The sequence below is a fragment of the Rhamphochromis longiceps genome, linkage group LG15 (genome assembly GCF_057381845.1).
Source record: "Rhamphochromis longiceps isolate RC_006_pf linkage group LG15, R_longiceps_female_GT1.1, whole genome shotgun sequence".
Lineage (NCBI taxonomy): Eukaryota > Metazoa > Chordata > Actinopteri > Cichliformes > Cichlidae > Rhamphochromis > Rhamphochromis longiceps.
The window spans coordinates 34,438,155-34,457,613 of NC_140571.1; the positions used below are offsets into that span (position 1 = coordinate 34,438,155).

Genomic DNA, 19,459 nt, shown 5'->3' on the forward strand with positions numbered 1-19,459 from the left:
AGCTGCTATTTGCGTCGTCAGCCACAGCGGACAAGCTGATGATGGTGTTTTTCCAAATTTCTTTGCACAACTGGGTTTGTTCTGTGTGTGTGTGTGTGTGTGTGTGTGTGTGTGTGTGTGTGTGTGTGTGTGTGTGTGTGTGTGTGTGTGTGCGCACATGCCCAGGTTCATCCCACTGTCGACAGTAAAAGATAATAAGCAATAGGTTTACATGATATGCTAAATTAGATCTGTTTGTTCAAGGAACGCATAATTGCTTAATTAAAAAATATTTAGCTGCACTTTGTTGTTTTAGCAAGGAATAATGAATGAGGAAGATGTCTTTATACATTGGACTTGTAAATGGGCTGATTCTTATATAGTGCTTTTCTACTCCCCCAGAGTACTCAAAGCACTCTATACAACATGCCCATTCACACAAGCACTGTCTTCTAAGCTTTTAGTGCTTCCTAGCTAACATTCATACTCCGATGGATGCATCAGAGAGCAACTTGGGGTTAGTTGGCATGCAGACTGGAGGAGCCAGGAATAGTGATGGTAAATTTGATTCATTATACTGAATCGAGTTTTAATCAGTCACTCACCAAAGTGAATTGGGTTTTTTGAGTCATTTGATTCACTGAGTCAGTTGACCAGAGAGTGCAAAAAATTTACATTTTCGCTCAAACTTAATTTGTTTCTCTTTTCATGTAAATCCTACTGCTAAGATGAATGATTCTAAAACAAACAAAACAAAAAAAAAACTATTTTATAGAGCAAAAAAATTTCCAAAATTAAGCAATTTCCTATCAAAATTGCTTAAAAATCATTTTTTTTGTTTATTTTTATTTTATTAGTATTTTCCTTAAATGTGTCAAATATATATTTTCTCATCTAAATGTCCACTGAGCTGTGAGCCAGGGGGCGGTAATGCGCCTTAACATTGGTTGCCAACCAAGAAAAAGAAGAAGCTGTGAGCCAGGAGGGAGGGGGTGGGTGAGTGAGTAATTCGTTCGCTCTATGATTCAGCACAGGAGCGAGGGGGTGAGCGAGTCCTGAGTGATTCGTTCGCTCTATGATTCAGCACAGGAGGGAGGGGGTTAGTGAGTCCTGAGTGATTCGCTTACGCCTATGATTCAGCACAGGAGGGAGGGGGTTAGTGAGTCCTGAGTGATTTGCTTACGCTTACGATTCAGCACAGGAAGGGAGGGGGTGAGTAGCTCAAATGTGCTGTTAGCATGTTAGCAGAGCGATGCTACTGTGAACCAAGGAGCTATTTTCTTGATGTGAGCTTCTACTCAAGAGTTTTTTCTTCCAGTTCAGAGCAGAAATGCTTTTGTTAAGAAACTGGCTGTTGTCCCCCCCCCCCCCCCCACCACACAATTTTAATTATAAGCTAGATATATTTCTACTAATGGAATTAGTTTGCTAACAGCAACAGGGATGAGTCAGTTGGGCTTGTGAATCATGATTCACGAGTCAGTAAAGTGATTCTCGAGTATTAAACGATTCGTTCACGAATCAAACATCACTAGCCAGGAAGCAAACCACTAATCTTCCGATCAGTAGATGCCCACTTGCCTGTCCTGATGCACAGCATTTTCTTGTTGTGAGTTTTAATTCACGAAGAGTGTAATATTCTTGACCACAGCTCTCTATTTTCCATATTCCCATGTAAATAGTCACCTTTGTATGTGAGATGTGAGAAAATTTAAAATTGAATCCTGTGTTTAAGATCAAATGGGAAAAATATGAGCTACATATACACACATTGTATAACAATATTACTGCAAAGTCCTAAATTACCAGGCCCCATCCTATCTTAGAGTCTTCATAGTATCATATTATCCCAACACTGTGCTCTCAGAATGCATGCTTACTAAACCAGAAACTAGGAACTAGGATTTCGCCAGGAACACGAGGGAGAAACAGAGCACGAAGAGATTGCGTACGTTAACAACGCGACCACAAACAGGGAAACACTGAGGACTAAGGCTACGTCCACACGTACACGGGTATTTTTGAAAACGGAGATTTTCCGTTTAAAAAAAATAAAAAATAAAAAATCCCATCCACACATAAACGCAGAAATGAAGGAAAACGCTGCTAGGAACATGCCAAAGCAACAGGTGGCGATATATTCCTAACCGTGTAGAAATGTTGGCCAATCAGAAGTCTAGAAGCCTTGGTGGGAAATAGTAAACAAGGATGGAGCATAGAAGCAGAAGCGAGTTGTATACAGTGGGGCAAAAAAGTATTTAGTCAGCCACCGATTGTGCAAGTTCCCCCACTTAAAATGATGACAGAGGTCAGTAATTTGCACCAGAGGTACACTTCAACTGTGAGAGACAGAATGTGAAAAAAAAATCCATGAATTCACATGGTAGGATTTGTAAAGAATTTATACGTAAATTAGGGTGGAAAATAAGTATTTGGTCACCTCAAACAAGGAAAATCTCTGGCTCTCACAGACCTGTAACGTCTTCTGTAAGAAGCTTTTCTGTCCCCCACTCGTTACCCGTATGAATGGCACCTGTTTGAACTCATCATCTGTATAAAAGACACCTGTCCACAGCCTCAAACAGTCAGACTCCAAACTCCGCCATGGCCAAGACCAAAGAGCTTTCGAAGGACACCAGGAAAAGTATTGTAGACCTGCACCAGACTGGGAAGAGTGAATCTACAATAGGCAAGCAGCTTGGTGTGAAAAAATCAACTGTGGGAGCAATCATCAGAAAATGGAAGACATACAAGACCACTGATAATCTCCCTTGATCTGGGGCTCCACGCAAGATCTCAACCCGTGGGGTCAAGATGATCATGAGAACGGTGAGCAAAGATCCCAGAACTACACGGGGGGACCTGGTGAATGACCTGCAGAGAGCTGGGACCAAAGTAACAAAAGTCACCATCAGTAACACACTACAACGGCAGGGAATCAAATCCCGCAGTGCCAGACGTGTTCCGCTGCTGAAGCCAGTGCATGTCCAGGCCCGTCTGAAGTTTGCCAGAGAGCACATGGATGATACAGCAGAGGATTGGGAGAATGTCATGTGGTTAGATGAAACCAAAGTAGAACTTTTTGGTATAAACTCAACTCGTTGTGTTTGGAGGAAGAAGAATACTGAGTTGCATCCCAAGAACACCATACCTACTGTGAAGCATGGGGGTGGAAACATGCTATGGGGCTGTTTTTCTGCCAAGGGGACAGGACGACTGATCCGTGTTAAGGACAGAATGAATGGGGCCATGTATCGTGAGATTTTGAGCCAAAACCTCCTTCCATCAGTGAGAACTTTGAAGATGAAACGAGGCTGGGTCTTCCAACATGACAATGATCCAAAACACACCGCCCGGGCAACAAAGGAGTGGCTCCGTAAGAAGCATTTGAAAGTCCTGGAGTGGCCTAGCCAGTCTCCAGACCTCAACCCCATAGAAAATCTGTGGCGGGAGTTGAAAGTCCGTGTTGCTCGGCGACAGCCCCAAAACATCACTGCTCTCGAGAAGATCTGCATGGAGGAATGGGCCAAAATACCAGCTACTGTGTGTGCAAACCTGGTAAAGACCTATAGTAAACGTTTGACCTCTGTTATTGCCAACAAAGGTTATGTTACAAAGTATTGAGTTGTATTTTTGTTATTGACCAAATACTTATTTTCCACCCTGATTTACGAATAAATTCTTTACAAATCCTACCATGTGGATTCATGGGTTGTTTTTTTTCACATTCTGTCTCTCACAGTTGAAGTGTACCTCTAGTGCAAATTACTGACCTCTGTCATCATTTTAGGTGGGGGAACTTGCACAATCGGTGGCTGACTAAATACTTTTTTGCCCCACTGTATGTGGAGGGACAGTAACTGTGTGTGTATATGTAAGCATTTAAACACTGCAGAGAGTACAATTAACAGTATTGTAGAAATTAATTTCACTGAAACAATAACGTGGCGCACAGTGTGATGTCAAAAAAGGCGCACACCTTTGATGCTGCGTTTTTCTCGTCCACACAAATGCAAAAACTGAGTTTTCAAAAATTATCCACCCTGACCGGAGTATTTAAAAAATCTCAGTTTTCAGTGACCGGGGACAAGAGAATAAATACGAGGGCTGAACTAAACCTAAGAACTAGAAATCACAAACCCAGAAGAACCAGAGAGCTAGAAATGCAAAACAGAAACCAAAACACTAGCAATCATAAACCAAGATGAAACCAAAGACCAATAATAATGATACAAAAATCAAAACACCGTGACAATTTTGTTAGGCTGTTGTACATCATGTGTAATTTTTAGTCAAGAAAGATAAAAAAATAGTCAGCAGCCTTTAGTTTCAGTTTACTTTATTTCATTTAAATTCAGATGATGTATGTTTAGATTACAGAAATGTATTTGCATCATTAAAAACACATCAAAATAACTTTGGAGAGATCAAGTGACTGATTTAAATGAAGTCACATGAAGCACTTTGAGTGACACACTCAAGAGTAGGTTGCCTGGTAAATGTGTTAGAGGGCTATGTGTACCATAATAAAATGATTGACACAGGTGCAGAGCAGCTATTTGGTCAAACAGGAGAACAATCAATAGCAACTCTTTGTTTTGCTCAACAAACTGTATCCCAGAGTGGCCCTGCAAAATTTGGTATAATATTTGACATGCTAATACTGTTTCAAGTGATCATCATTTCCCACTAGGAGCACATAAGTAGGTAAACAAATATGAATTATGTGTATACTATAAACATTTTGGAGAGCACTCAGGAGGCTCCAGTGACAGTTTATGCATGTGTATGCTGACCGCTCAGCTACTCAGTGTCGTTGGATTTCGTACTGACTTGTCAAAGCTGACTCTGTTGGGACATTTTATAATGATTGACAAACCATAGCTCTGTGCTGTCCTTTGAATAGGGAAACACACAACATTCCTCATTTATGTGCTATTCTTCATCCATATCAATCTACAAAGTGATATTTTCCTGGCATGCATATTCTAATAGAATACCAAACTAATTTAATGCTGGCACAATTTTAAATGGGTGAAGCTAAACTGACTGCCAGTCCTTTTATGTATTTATCAAACCTAACACAACAGTTTAGTATTGAAAGAGCTTTAATGGGTTTTACAAATTCAGCAGAAATTTGCACGTGAAAGCCATTTACATCACAAGTTTGTGATACTATAGAGAATATTTGAATAGTAAAATTACACAAACAAAATGTAAAATTCACTTTTGTCTGCCTTCATAAATTTAAACTATACTGCAAAAGACAATTGCCAAACAAACTAAACTAGCCACACGTATTGCATCTAGTTGAGATACTGTGCAAATGAACGAGCACAGCATACATGTATCATGCTTAACTTTTCTGACCCAAATAAATACACCAGACCACTCAGACTATTTGGCATTAAATCATTGAATCTCTGTTTCTTTTTTTCTTGTTTAGAAACATCAAGACCAGGTCATCATCTCATGATGTTGATTTAATTTTTTTCACTGTGTGTTTTTTGAAGATGACTTTTCTGCAAAAACACAATGCGTTACATGACAAGCTTGGATGTGGAAAATTCTGGAATGTTTTTAATATTTTTGTTGTTGCATGGCCTTTTATATATAAATAATAAACAAATCTATATGCAACTGATTAATTTATTTTAATAAGGAAGTTAATGACAAATACATGTAAATTATAACATTACTAATAATTAGTAAATATAATCAATTGTCGTTGACAAAAAACTGCACTAAAGTTTACTGAATTTACAAGCAATGGTTAACAGAATGCATGCAAGACATTGAAAGGTAGTATCTTCTAGTTTTTGAAATGGTGCCTGTTTAAAAAGCGGGTAAAATAAAACTTAACCCTCATTTTTCCTGTGACCTAGTGGATGAAGTTATTAAAAGTTCAGCACTCAAAAAACATAATTTTAGCCGTCCAGCATGTGTAAGGCTGAAATGGAATGTCAGTATTTTAGCAGTGGACTGCAGAGAGTCCAGCTGCTAGCGGGCTGAACGCCCCATCTGGTGGATCGCTTCAAACCCTGGCCTGGCCTCTGTGTGGATATCAGAGTGATGAAAGCTGAAGTAGACTTAGTCATCTAGAACTAATGGACAGGTGGGGAGCATTGGGAGTTGCAGATCCCCTCCTTCCTGAAAAAAACGCTGCTCATCACATCAGCTCAGACACTGCACACACACACGCACGCACGCACGCACACACACACACACACACACACACACACACACACACGCACGCACACACCAATTTATATTAGGCCAAGAGAAAAAGAAGTAGGAATAAGAGGTGGGCCAGTAATCAGAGAACACTTCAGCTGCTTAATCAGCATCGCTTGTCTGATGAGGAAGAACACTTCTGGTTTTGTGGATAGAAGCCTTCATTAATCATCCTCAAAAGAAACACCACTCCATAACAACTTGAGTTAAGGGGCTGTTTTTTTCTGCTGCAGTCTGTGCAGAGCAAAGACATTCCAAAAAATTCTGGAAGAAGGGAGAGCACATGAAAAAAGATTTCATACTCTTTTCTAATCAGTCCAGTCAGCTTTGGTCAGCTTCTATGGCAAAGGCTTTTATGTTTCAAGTGAAAACCAGAGATCCACTTATGCTGGTTTGATTGTTTTGTTCACATTCTCTTGCCGTATTTCTAAAGACAACCCTTTAAATTACAATTGTGCCAGTAAAAAATGCACTACTTTTTTACCCTCAGCCTTTTTTAAAAACAAAACAAACACAAAAAACACTTACAACATGCACTTTGACTTATTTGTACGTATCACATCATCAAGGGTGAAATCTGTGAATGTAATTTATTTTGTTTTGTTTTTTGTCCTGTGAATGAGTTTCTACAAGAAATTATATCTTCTGTGATAGTGGCCTTCGGAGAATAAACACATTCAGAAGAATGTGGGTGGTTGAAATTTGAGATTTCATCTGTGACCCTGCAGCCTGAGAAACATTATCTTTCCAGACCATTCACGCATCGAGAGATGCAGTCATCTAATTCAACCAGGAACCAGGATCTAATTAATAACACAGTGTTTTTAATAAAACCTACACATGAGTAAAACATTCTCACTGACTGTGATTTGCAAAGGACCATGCAAGCCCAACTGAAATAGACCCCAACAATAAGATTGAGTGTCTTTGAATATGAATGAATAATAACCTTTTATATTTTTTCCTCCGGAAATGTGTATAAATTCATTCCTGCCCAACATCATGGACTTTCTCAGTTGTCAGTCTGACATTTTATGTTTTTGCTAAGTACGGTAGTATGGTAGCTGTTTCAGACAAACTTTTTCAATATCTCCAAACTCACCTGCTGTTTTGGCTGAAGATTTCAATGATTAATAAATTCACTCAGAGCTGCAACACTTGTGTGGCTTCACAGAAAAAGCAATCAGATCAGCACTTCACAATGGGAAGAGGCTTCTCCAGGAAATTACATCGTCTACTGAATAGTGTAGAGAGGCATGGCCTCAAATCTGCAGCCACAGGCATATGATGCAGATTGTTATTTACATATTATGAATCTGTTTACATGTGAATTTGTTCAGTTTTATCTATTTTATCTCACTGTGTCATCTTTCATTCTTTGAAAAAGAATGTTCAATAAGAATTGCTAAACCTCAATCACACATCCAGATAAACAACAGACAACTCAATCATTAGGATCTCTTCAGAGCTGATGTCTTTAGCTATCTTACTTTGGGTGATGATGGCGCGGCTGTTCTTGGGGCACAAAAGATGCAGTTTTGTTCTTCTTGGCCACTCAATTATACGCAATGTGTTTTTTGGACATTATAATTCGGAGAGTAGTGAGGAAGGGATATTTATAGCTTATAATTTTAAAGACAAAGGGTTGAAGATTATTTTTACTCTCAGATTTAACTGGTGATTTTGGCACCTTTTTATGTTGCAGGTTAATTAGCCAGACTAAATATTGTAAAAATTATTATTATAGCCTATGAGACATAAAATATACTGATGATTTGTTTGGTACTCTCTACAATCAAAGCAAACGGAGATCATGGTTCTGAGTAAGAAAAGGATAAGGCAGGAAAGGGTAGGAAACACCACAGATGTCTTAAATGTTACTGTGCAGAGGTGGTGAAAGTACACTTAAGTTAAAATACAGATATTGATAAAAAAAAAAAACTTAATTAAAAGAAAAAAACAGGCTATGAAATATAGTCAAAGTAAAAAGTAGTTCTTTGGAGGACACTTCTAACAGCTAGTTTCATACAAAAAAAAAACTGAAACTCACGTGATTAAAAAATGTTGTCTGAATTCAAATTTTATTGGGTTTTTTTAGCGTTGAACTTCTATTATATAGAATTCAATTTTAAATGTTATTGATACAGAGCCAAATCACAAGAACATTGATATTGTAAGGTAGACCCTACAATAACACATACGTATTTAAAAAAAAGTTCTATTTTATCTAGCCTACATTACTGATTGGCAACATAAATACCACACCACAAGGAATGTGTGGACTTATTTAGATACATTTTTTTAAGAGTATAACCAGGAGGTCAAATAGGACTTGTCAGGTGAGGGGATATGGAATAGTTTTTTCTGTAGTGTGATAAAAAAAAAATCATCTGAGCAAATAGTTTCAGTTCATGGGCGCAGTATATTCACCAACCCAGAAGCCACATTCACAAAGAAGCCATCAGACACAAGAGTGTCTGCTTTGGCTGCGCTGCTAGTTTGAAGTGTGCATTGGGACCTAGCAATTACTGTATATCTTTGGCCAAAATGGAGATATTTAAACCTGTCAACAAAAAGCTGCTCAGTCTGCAGAAAACACATGAAACATACTGTCAAAGTGAAGCCACTGATAAGTCAGTACATCCAGTGCACAGCAGAAATATCACATGTAGTTAAATTGGAAAACTGTTGGAAAAAGTCTGCACATCCTCAAGACAGCAAGTCACTGATGTGTAACCAAGATCAACTCTGTCATAGAGACTTTTGATTTATTCATTAAAAAATAAAAAAAATATATATTAAAAAAAGGGAAAATATTTTAAAACAAACTCTGTATAAGCACCGTTTCTATGTAGCAGAAATAGATTATTATAAAATATGAATCAACTAATAGATTGTGGTGTGATTTGGCTATAAATATATATAGGGAATTTGAAGTAAATTTTCAGATCAGACAAATGAGCTGCTTACCATTGGCACATTGTGTTATAAAAAGACAGCCTGCACATCTGCTCCTGTCCACTCCACAGACTGTCTATTCATAGAACCTGTAACATGTAGACCAACTATTACAGTGGAACCTGAACCCACAGTGAGTGAAGCACTGCAGCCAGATGTGTATGGAGGACCACAAGAGCCACACGCATTGAAATAAAAAATTCTGTGCTTAAATAATGAATTGTAGAACAAAATGTGTATTTGTAAATTCATTTTTGAATTCCAATTTAATAAACTGATTTTTAAAATGCTTTTTAAGTCTTCATTTCAAAAACCTTTTTCGAATTGCACTTTAATAAACTGCATTTCAAAATCCATTTCCCTTTCCTGTTCGCTCACGGATTAACATGTGGATTAGCAGTTGTATTAACAACTTCATTTTAAAAATCCTGCTGCTATCCGGTCGTTCAGTGATGACGCGGCGAATCCTACTTCCGGGTCTAAAGTAGTCTGCGTTTAATATGGCTTTTGTGTTGTTAACATGTTTAATGTTATGTATTTTCTTCTATTTGATCTCAAAAAGCTCCTAAAACAGTCAGTGATCACTGTTGACCTCTCTCGGCTTTTATTACCGCTAATCATTTATTTAAGCTCAGTTTTTAAAACCTTAGGATGTAACAGCGAACACCATGAGACCGGACAGTGTGCGCACCGCGGATGACGTCAGTGCGCACACTGTGTCTGAGGAGGATGTGCGGAAGTGCTTCAGGAAGGTGAACGCACGCAAAGCTACTGGTCCGGACGGGATTCCCGGCCGCGTCCTCAGGTCATGCGCGGCTCAGCTGGCTGGAGTGTTCACGCACATCTTCAACCTTTCCCTCTCTCTGTCTGTAGTCCCAGCCTGTTTCAAAATGGCCACCATCGTCCCTGTACCCAAATCCTCCACCATCTCCTCATTGAACGACTGGCGACCTGTAGCCCTGACCCCCATCGTAAGCAAATGCTTCGAGAAGCTGGTCAGGGACTTCATCTGCTCTGCACTACCCGACTCACTGGACCCTCTACAGTTTGCATACCGCCACAACAGGTCCACTGATGATGCCATAGCCCTGACACTACACACTGCCCTGTCACACTTGGAGAAGAGAGACACGTATGTGAGGATGCTGTTTGTAGATTACAGCTCAGCATTCAATACCATCGTTCCCTCGAAGCTGGACAGGAAACTGCAGGATCTAGGACTGAGCAGCTCCCTCTGCAGCTGGATCCTTAGCTTCCTGTCTGACAGACGCCAGGTGGTCAGACTGGGCAGCATCACCTCATCCCCCATCACACTGAACACTGGTGCTCCACAGGGGTGTGTACTGAGCCCTCTCCTGTACTCACTCTACACCTACGACTGCACAGCCACTAACAGCTCCAACATCATTGTGAAGTTTGCGGACGACACTACAGTGGTGGGTCTTATCACCAACGGTGATGAGACGGCTTACAGGGAGGAGGTCAGCGCCCTGACCCACTGGTGTCAAGACAACCATCTCACCCTCAACGTCGCAAAGACAAAGGAGTTGATAGTGGACTTCCGGAGGTGCAGAGAAGTACACACCCCCATCACCATCAACGGCGCTGCTGTGGAGAGAGTGAGCAGCTTCCGGTTCCTTGGAGTACATCTGGCTGAGGATCTTACGTGGTCAGTACACACAAACAAAACAGTGAAGAAGGCGCAGCAGCGCCTCTTCTTTCTCAGGAGACTGAAAAGATTCGGCATGAGCCCCGCACTGTGCCATTGAGAGCATCCTCACTGGATGCATCACCACCTGGTATGGCAACAGCACCGCCTACAACTGCAAAGCTCTCCAGCGAGTAGTGCGGTGCTCTGAACGGATAATTGGAGGTGAGCTTCCCTCCCTCCAAGACATCTACAGGAAGCGCTGCCTGAGGAAAGCGGGGAGGATCATCAAGGACTCCAGTCACCCCAGCCATAAACTGTTCAGACTGCTTCCATCAGGAAGGAGGTTCTGCAGCATCCGGTCCCGTACCAGCAGACTGAGAGACAGCTTTTTCCATCAGGCCATCAGACTGCTGAACACGTCATAGACACCTCAGCTTCACTACTGGAACTTCAACATTATGCACTCCACACTGTATATAAATGCCACTTGTTTTGCACATATTCAACTCTGTATATTTAATATATTTTATTATTATTATTATTATTATTATTATTTATTTATTTATTTTTACTATTTAATTTGTAAAAATGTGTATACACACACACACACGTAGGAAAATATTTAGTATACACATCCAGAAATGCATACACTATTATATATTGTACATATATTTATTAGTTTCAGGTTGGCCATTCTTGTATTTTGCTCGTTTGTGTTGTTGTGTTTGCACATCTCTGTTGCTTGTGGGGCTCGCACACAAGAATTTCACTCGCATGTGCTGTGCCAGTGTGCCTGCACATGTGATGTGACAATAAAAGTGATTTGATTTGATTTGACTACAGCCCAGCCCATGCAGCAGAATGACTAACCTCGTATTGTGGATGGATTATCTCAGTTGTTCTCCTGGCTGAAGTTTGGTCCTTTTACAGCATCCTGCCATGCGATTACATTTGTTCCTGACCACCGAGAACACTCATGTTAACTTTTATCGAGTGGAAAAAAAAGTTAGCTTGTTTATATTATGCTAACATAGCTGTGTCGCTAGCGGTCACATAGCACATCATTATATACCAGCTAGCCCAACTTCAGTAACCCTACAAACGTCACTGCTGTTTAGTTTTCTGTCTTCATTTATGCTGGAAGAGATAGCAGAGCTGTACGTTTTAATTTGTTTCCAAAACCCCGCAGTCAGGACATGCTATATTGTATTTAGATAGAAGCTAGCGAGCTAACTCCCTGCTAACTTCTAACTCCGTTAAATGTCATAAATTCCGTTTTCATGGATGCCTGGATGTTAAACTCAATTGTTACACCTGGTAGAGCAGAACGCTGATCATTTTATTAAAGATGAAAGACTTTAGACAGTTTTTCAACTCTCAGTAATGATCGTTTGACATATGGACCTGCAGCGGAGTTTAGACCCAGACACGGCTAGTGACGTCAGACTGAACAACCGGATTCAAATTAGCCACACCGTGGGATGTAAGGAGCTCTCTGATTGGTTGGTCAGACACAGCCTGGATTTTTCTAGCTCATAGCTTCGCCCTCCTAAGAAGCGTGTGCTTGTACAAAGGCTGTTCAGCCTCGGGATTTACACTCGGCTCGACGTGGATATGTGAAGAATGAAGGGACCCTGCAGCGAAACGGAGAGCCCAACCTCTGACTGAGTGCCTGTTTATGCAGTCTGACCACCTGTGAAGGTAACGTGCTAACATGGCTAACGCTAGCATCACCGCACGTAGCCCCGTTATTTTAAGCTCATTTTAGCTTATGAAAATTTTACGTCGCAGCTGTAAGAGCTAGCTATGTGTTTTGTAAGCTGCTGTGCTCTTCACAAACAAAGCTGGAAGCAGCTCAGACTGTTAGTACCAGCACTGAGCCCTGTTACATTTATACAGTGTTAGAGCAACGGCTGCAGCCTACAGCCTTTAAACTAGCGATTAAAATTCTGACAGTAAACTCGTCAGTCCAGACGTTACCACATTACTTTGTGATACTTAAGAGTTAAAACAACTGAGACAGGGTAATTAAAATAACAGCTGTCAGTTCTCACATTTAATATATCAAGACTGGAGATCACACTACTGATTTCAGTTCATTTAATATGTGAGTGCACAGATTCATTCTCAACTGGACATAAATGATGATCAAAGGTTGTATATATGATGAATTCATCAAATCCCAGCCTCTAACACAGTGCGCTGAATCTTAGCTTTGAATGTCCAGTATATTCTAATTAGCGCAATGTAAACATTCACTGAACCTACAGTATCTACACCTGTGTGGCAAATGTGTGGTAAAGATACAGATAATGAAATTTAATTATTAATACAATATAAATTATGAAAAACAAAAGCTGAAATTGATTCAGTTTAGTACTTTTCTCTGTATGCTCTGTGATTATAAAGGCCTTAAATTCTGTGATATATATTGTAAATGATTTTCACAGAGGTCTTAAAGTAGTTTAATCACTGCTGATAGTCTGGTTGTTTATATTTTCACGTTTTTGTGTCTGTAGGGCTGTTTGATGACGGTTTGGACTCCTCTGGGAGATGGGAGCACCTGGACTTCATGCAGGAGAGACTGCCTCAGTGATGATGGACTCTGCAGCCTCTGAATGATTATGAATTATTTTTAAGAAGAGTAAAGTTATTCACATAAAGTTTTTATTCTTCTGTATTTATTCTTTTGTATCATGTGCCATAGTCATACTGAACTATACAGACCTGGTGAATTGGAGAAAAAAAAAATCATATATGAATAAATCATTCAGCTTCAGCAGTATTTCTATTCATCTTATGAATTCCAATCTAATGTCAATTCACTGTTTGAGTTCAGTTTTGGTCTTAAACTCCAGAGAATACCACCTGGTTCTAGCGTTAGCCATGTTAGCACGTTACCTTCACAGGTGGTCAGACTGCATAAACAGGCACTCAGTCAGAGGTTGGGCTCTCCGTTTCGCTGCAGGGTCCCTTCATTCTTCACATATCCACGTCGAGCCGAGTGTAAATCCCGAGGCTGAACAGCCTTTGTACAAGCACACGCTTCTTAGGAGGGCGAAGCTATGAGCTAGAAAAATCAAGGCTGTGTCTGACCAACCAATCAGAGAGCTCCTTACATCCCACGGTGTCGCTAATTTGAATAGCAGCAGGATTTTTAAAATGAAGTTGTTAATCCAACTGCTAATCCTACTGCTAATGCACATGTTAATCCCTGAGCGAACAGGAAAGGGAAATGGATTTTGAAATGCAGTTTATTAAAGTGCAATTCGAAAAAGGTTTTTGAAATGCAGTTTATTAAAGTGGAATTCAAAAAAGGTTTTTGAAATGCAGTTTATTAAAGTGCAATTTGAAAAAGATTTTTGAAATGAAGTTTATTAACCCTTTAAAGCCGGTCCATTTTGCGTAACTATTTTTAAATCCCGGTAGCACTTCAACCACGTAAGCTAGAGTCTTATGCCATCAGCTTGTCCTAGGTCCCAGTTCCCTTCCACATATAGCTTTGCAAAAATTGCATAAAAAGCACTTGCAGCAGCAAAATCATAATATTCCAGAAACACGCTTTGCCGATCTGATCAGCCGTTTGTAACACTTCCTACGTCCATTAGCGAGAACTATCGCATGTCCGCCATGACCTGCCCGAAACCGGAAGTGATGTCATTTTGCGGAAATGTATTTTTTTACCATTAGGGCCTTACGAGCCTATACTGGTGTTTTTAAAAGTTATTTTTGACTTTATGACTTTGTGTCATTTCTGGGATGCTTAGGACTCATATTGCACTGCTGGAAATAGTTTATTTTGATGCATATGCTGTTTTTTTGCAAATTTGCATTATAATATTTATTTTCGTTTTTCCTGCAGTATGTGAAAATTGGTGTATTTCAAAAATAAAACTATGAAGACACTCAAAATAAATTTCTTGTGGTGGGAAACTAGTTTGTGCAACTTTTTTGTATTTATAGTTTTGAAGGATAAGCCTCTTAAATTTCTCTAACTAGAAATATATGTTAAAAAAACAAAAACGATTTTAAATTTTTTTGTAGTTCATTGCACTTTTTTGCAATTTATGTAATTACTATGCACTTAATGCATACATATTATTAAGATTTGGGCTATAATGGTTGTATTGTTGTATATCAACTTGAAATGCTCCCAAAAATGGCACTACAGCATGTAAAAATATAATATAAGCTCTGGCGGACTTGGTTCTATGGTAGGTCTTAAAGGGTTGAAGTGCAATTCGAAAATGTTTTTTGAAATGAAGACTTAAAAAGCATTTTAAAAATCAGTTTATTAAATTGGAATTCAAAAATGAATTTACAAATGCACATTTTATTCTACAATTCATTATTCATTTATTTATTTGTGGTCCTCCATAGATGTGTACTGCTGCGTTTCACTGAGTGTCCATCTAGCAACAGCACAAGCATGTTTTATATTTGTTCACATTTTATAAAGTTTACTCAGTTGACTAAGAAACAATTTTTCTGTTTTCTTCTCAGTGCTGTTAATCATAAATATTATGTAATATTATACAACAGACTAATACTGAATAAATCTTTAAAACTACAAGATTCTAAGGCAAGTTCTGAAGACTGCACTGCACTGCAGTAATCCGGTGACAGTGTCAGTATTGCCACTGCTACACAGCAAACAATGACTGTTGATAATTATTTCAGTAAACATTTTCCAATTGTAAATGAGTAAGGTTTAAAACAACACTTATGTTACGGCCATGGTGTAACTCTGTTTAACGCAGGAACCTGCACTGTCTAAAATATCTAATCACACTGGGACGCTGTCTTCCTTTGGGCTCCGCCTCTAAACAGACAAACGTCAGTTGCGATGAGCCAGCAGTACTGGCAACCTGCCAGAGTGTCATGACTTTATTGTGCAAGTGGCTGCTGCTGCTCATTTACAAACAAATCACAGTATCATCTGCAACACAATGAAAATGTATGCGTTTTTGTGTGCATTTTTTAATAATATTGCTTAAGAGGAACATGTATAATGTAAAAAGTATTAGTCCAAACAGAACCCTGTGGAAATACATTGCTAATTTTGTGTGTGACAGATACTATTCAAACCATCGCAGCACAACTCCAGTAATGCCATTGGTGCGTTCTGATCTCTGTAGTAAAATACTGTGGTCAACGTTATTGAAATGCACTAAAGTCTAACAGCACAACCAGAGAAATGAATCCAGGGGCGGAGCGTGGGGGTGGCTTACGGGGCTTAAGCCCGGGTTGTTTTGTCAGAAGCCCGGGGTATTTTGGAGTGTAATTTTTTCATAGTTAGATGCCTGGCTGACAACTGTATAAAACAAAAAGTACACACAATATTCGAAGCACATAGTGCACACTGTGGGAATTTACGACTGTGCGTGAATCCCCCCCTGATATTGGTATGATCCAAGCTCAGGCACTAAGTGACTGAGCGAGGGGGCGGGGGGAGCTGCTGCCCGTGAGTGCGCTGTTGGAGAGACGGAGCCAGCCATACTAAGGAGAGCTTAAGTTTGAGCAGGTACCAAAGCAAATCATTCGTACCGTACAAATAATGTAAATATGACGGTGCATCACGAAAGATTGATATGAAACTGATCACTTGACCAATATTATTTTACTTGCTCTTCAAGTGAATCAACAAATGGCGAAATGAAAAGCCGAACAAATGCTATTTTTTAGAGATTCTTAGCTTACGTGTGTTTATTTCATATTTTCAGTTCTTACCCTCCCCGACTAATTCGGTTTCAGTTATGTACTGAAATATAAGAATGGACATTAGAGGCTTCTTTCAAAGAAAAAACTCAGGTAAATGTTATTTTATATATTGTGCTTTGTATGTTGTTCAGTATATTTCTATGCAAAACAAGAGGGATTTCAGTACACAGCAGGATATTCACATTTGTAACCAGATATTTACATACACTTTAGGGAGAAAACATAAAACATTTTTACTGTACAACATCAATTTAGAGTAAACTTTTGTTTTAGATAAATATTGAAATATCTTTTGAATTAGTTAAATGTCAGAATAAAGAGAGACAGAGCTGTCTATTTTTTATCACTTTCATTAAATTTAGGAGTACATATACACTAAGTTTATTGTTAATTAATAAGAAAACTCCAGAGGATTCCATTCTGAGCTGAAGAAGCTTCTGATAGGTTAGTAGAGTCCATGTGAGTAAACTGGTGGCACAGCTGTGGATGCATATAAGGCAAAACACAAAGCCTGTTTCTGTGACATGGGAAAATCAAGAGATGTCAACCAAAACACCAGGAAAAGAACTGTGGAGCTCCATAAGTGTGGCTCAGTTTGAATACAATTTGGTGCCATTTGCAATTAAAAAACACAGACAGTTTCTCTCTTTACTCTTAAAGTTAACAAATATGTTTTTATATTTATCAATCTAAAAAAATAAACATTTAGTCTGATTTGATGTTACAATTAAAAAAGTGTTTGTGTTTTGATCTGAAGAGTTTGTAAATATCTGGTTTCAACTGTATATTTGATGATTGTCAGCACAAAGAGAGAGAGAGAGGAACAGAGAGAGAGGAGCAGAGATTGAGATGGAGAATGAGGACAGAACAGAGATGAACAAGAGCAGGTGAGACACACATGTTAGTCAAATGGTTGCTTACTCAAAGTATCACTGTATCATAGGTACTCATGTATCTTGTACCTAGTGTTTCTTTTTAGGTTTGCTATTTTTCAAATTCTATATTTATTAAGTTCTGCAGGCTTGTTTGCACAACAAGGCTAAATAATTATATAAACTTTTCTCAATCTAAATATTGTACTTTGGTAGAATTAAATAAATAAGTGTAGTGCAGGTCTATGATGATTTTTAGTGCTACTATCATCTAGTTCTGATTGTGGTTATGTCTTGGTTAAGTCCTCAGTAGTCCTGCTTTTGAACTGTTGTAGTCCTGTTTTAATTCTGGATCAGTTCTGCGTCTGGTTGAATTGGGGTTTAGTCCCTGTGTCTTGATACAGCCCCGACTTCGTTCTGTCTTGCTGCTTAATTAAAAAACTAGTTTAAGGTGTCCTGCATGTGTGATATATATATTTCCCTATATGAAGTCATTCTTTTTTGAACAAAACTCAAAACAGAGCCTATTAATCTTTCAGTCATTTCTACACCCCCCCCCCCCCCCTCAAAAAAAAAATAAAAAAATCCCACATGCATACTACCCTTTAGGGCTAAGCCCCGGGTGTTTCAAATGTCTGGCTCCTCCTCTGAATGAATCCACTGAAGATTGTTTGTAACCTTCATTCGTGTTGTTTCTGTGCAAAGATCCACTCTAAATCCTGACTGAAGCTCATGAAATGAGCAATTTCTTTGGAAATATGTTTGACAAGAAATGTTTCAAAAATTTTTGAATATTATAACAGATGATTTTGAGGCTAAATTATTAATATTTTAGATTTAAGCATTAATTAATGTTGAAAAGTCTTTGAATAGTCTTATAGGAATGGGGTCTAAAAGATATGTTGGTGGTTTATCGGAAGAAATGTAAAAGTTGACTCAAAAAGGAAGGAAGAGTAAGTAAATAGTAGCACTTGTAAAAGTTTAACTTGAAATAAGCCAGGAGGGAAGCTGTCGGTAGTTTCCTTTTTCTTTTTTTTCTAATGGTTAAAATTTTATCTGTGTAAAAATTAGCAAATTCATTGCTCAGTCTGATTCTTTGTCACCCTGGTCACAGTGCCAAAAAAGAACCTGGAGTTGTTCCTGTTTTCAGTGACGAATAGTAATATATCCGAGCTCTATGGAAGGCTTTTTTTATATAGTAACCACCTGCCTGAAAGCTGAAGTCTCTGTCAACCATTCTACTTTTAAAAACTCCGACTAGGAACTACAAGTACGCCAGCAGTCTGATCTTGGGGCGATATAGGAGTTAGTAACTCACACAAAAGTTACACTGTTTAGGATAACAACATGAAATTGGCATTAACAACTCTCCACCACACTCCCTAAGCCTTTCACACTGTTTTCAAAACAAGTTGAGAACACATATTGTTAATCTAATATTAATATATAAGACTAATTAAGAAGAAGTGTTTACAGAAAGTGTTAAATTGTTTTCAACAAAAATATATTTGGTTGATTGCTGAAAGTGTTTAATTACTGGCATTCAAGACATTCAGAGGCTGCAATGTGTACAGACGTTTTTAAAAATGTACCAAAAGTACTGCATATTAACTGTCATGAACTGATGGATATACGAGAACTGGACCCAAGAGCAGAGTCAATACACATGTTGAACAATTTACAAGGTTTATTTACATAATTTGTCAGAAAAATAAAGTACAGAATTTTCCATCATGGGACAAGAAAGTGATACAAAATCTAGAAACTGAAACAAGAACATGGCTAGAAACCAAACACGTAAACAGGGGACCTAGAGCCGAGAATGGTCGAGGGTGGAGAAATATTTGACAGGGGGAGCACATGGAGAGAGAAGGAATGGGGAGCTCTGTAACAGAGGAGAGAGAGGTTACTGGGCAGAAAGGCAAGAGAATGACCAGAGGTGAGTGTGTACTGCCATGGGGTGTGCTTACTTGCAGCTTGGATATGGTGAGTCCACACCATCTCTGGAGGTGGAGGACACCCCAGTGGGGGAGGAGGCAGCAGG

General features: G+C 38.9%; 1 long non-coding RNA gene across 1 annotated transcript; it reads left to right on the forward strand.

Moving 5' to 3' along the window:
* Positions 1 to 12,349: 12,349 nt before the first annotated feature.
* On the forward strand, positions 12,350 to 14,745 carry LOC146652994 (uncharacterized). Its single transcript, XR_014907726.1, has 3 exons — positions 12,350 to 12,523; positions 13,342 to 14,100; positions 14,141 to 14,745. It is a non-coding gene; the product is annotated as an uncharacterized LOC146652994 (long non-coding RNA).
* Positions 14,746 to 19,459: the final 4,714 nt, after the last annotated feature.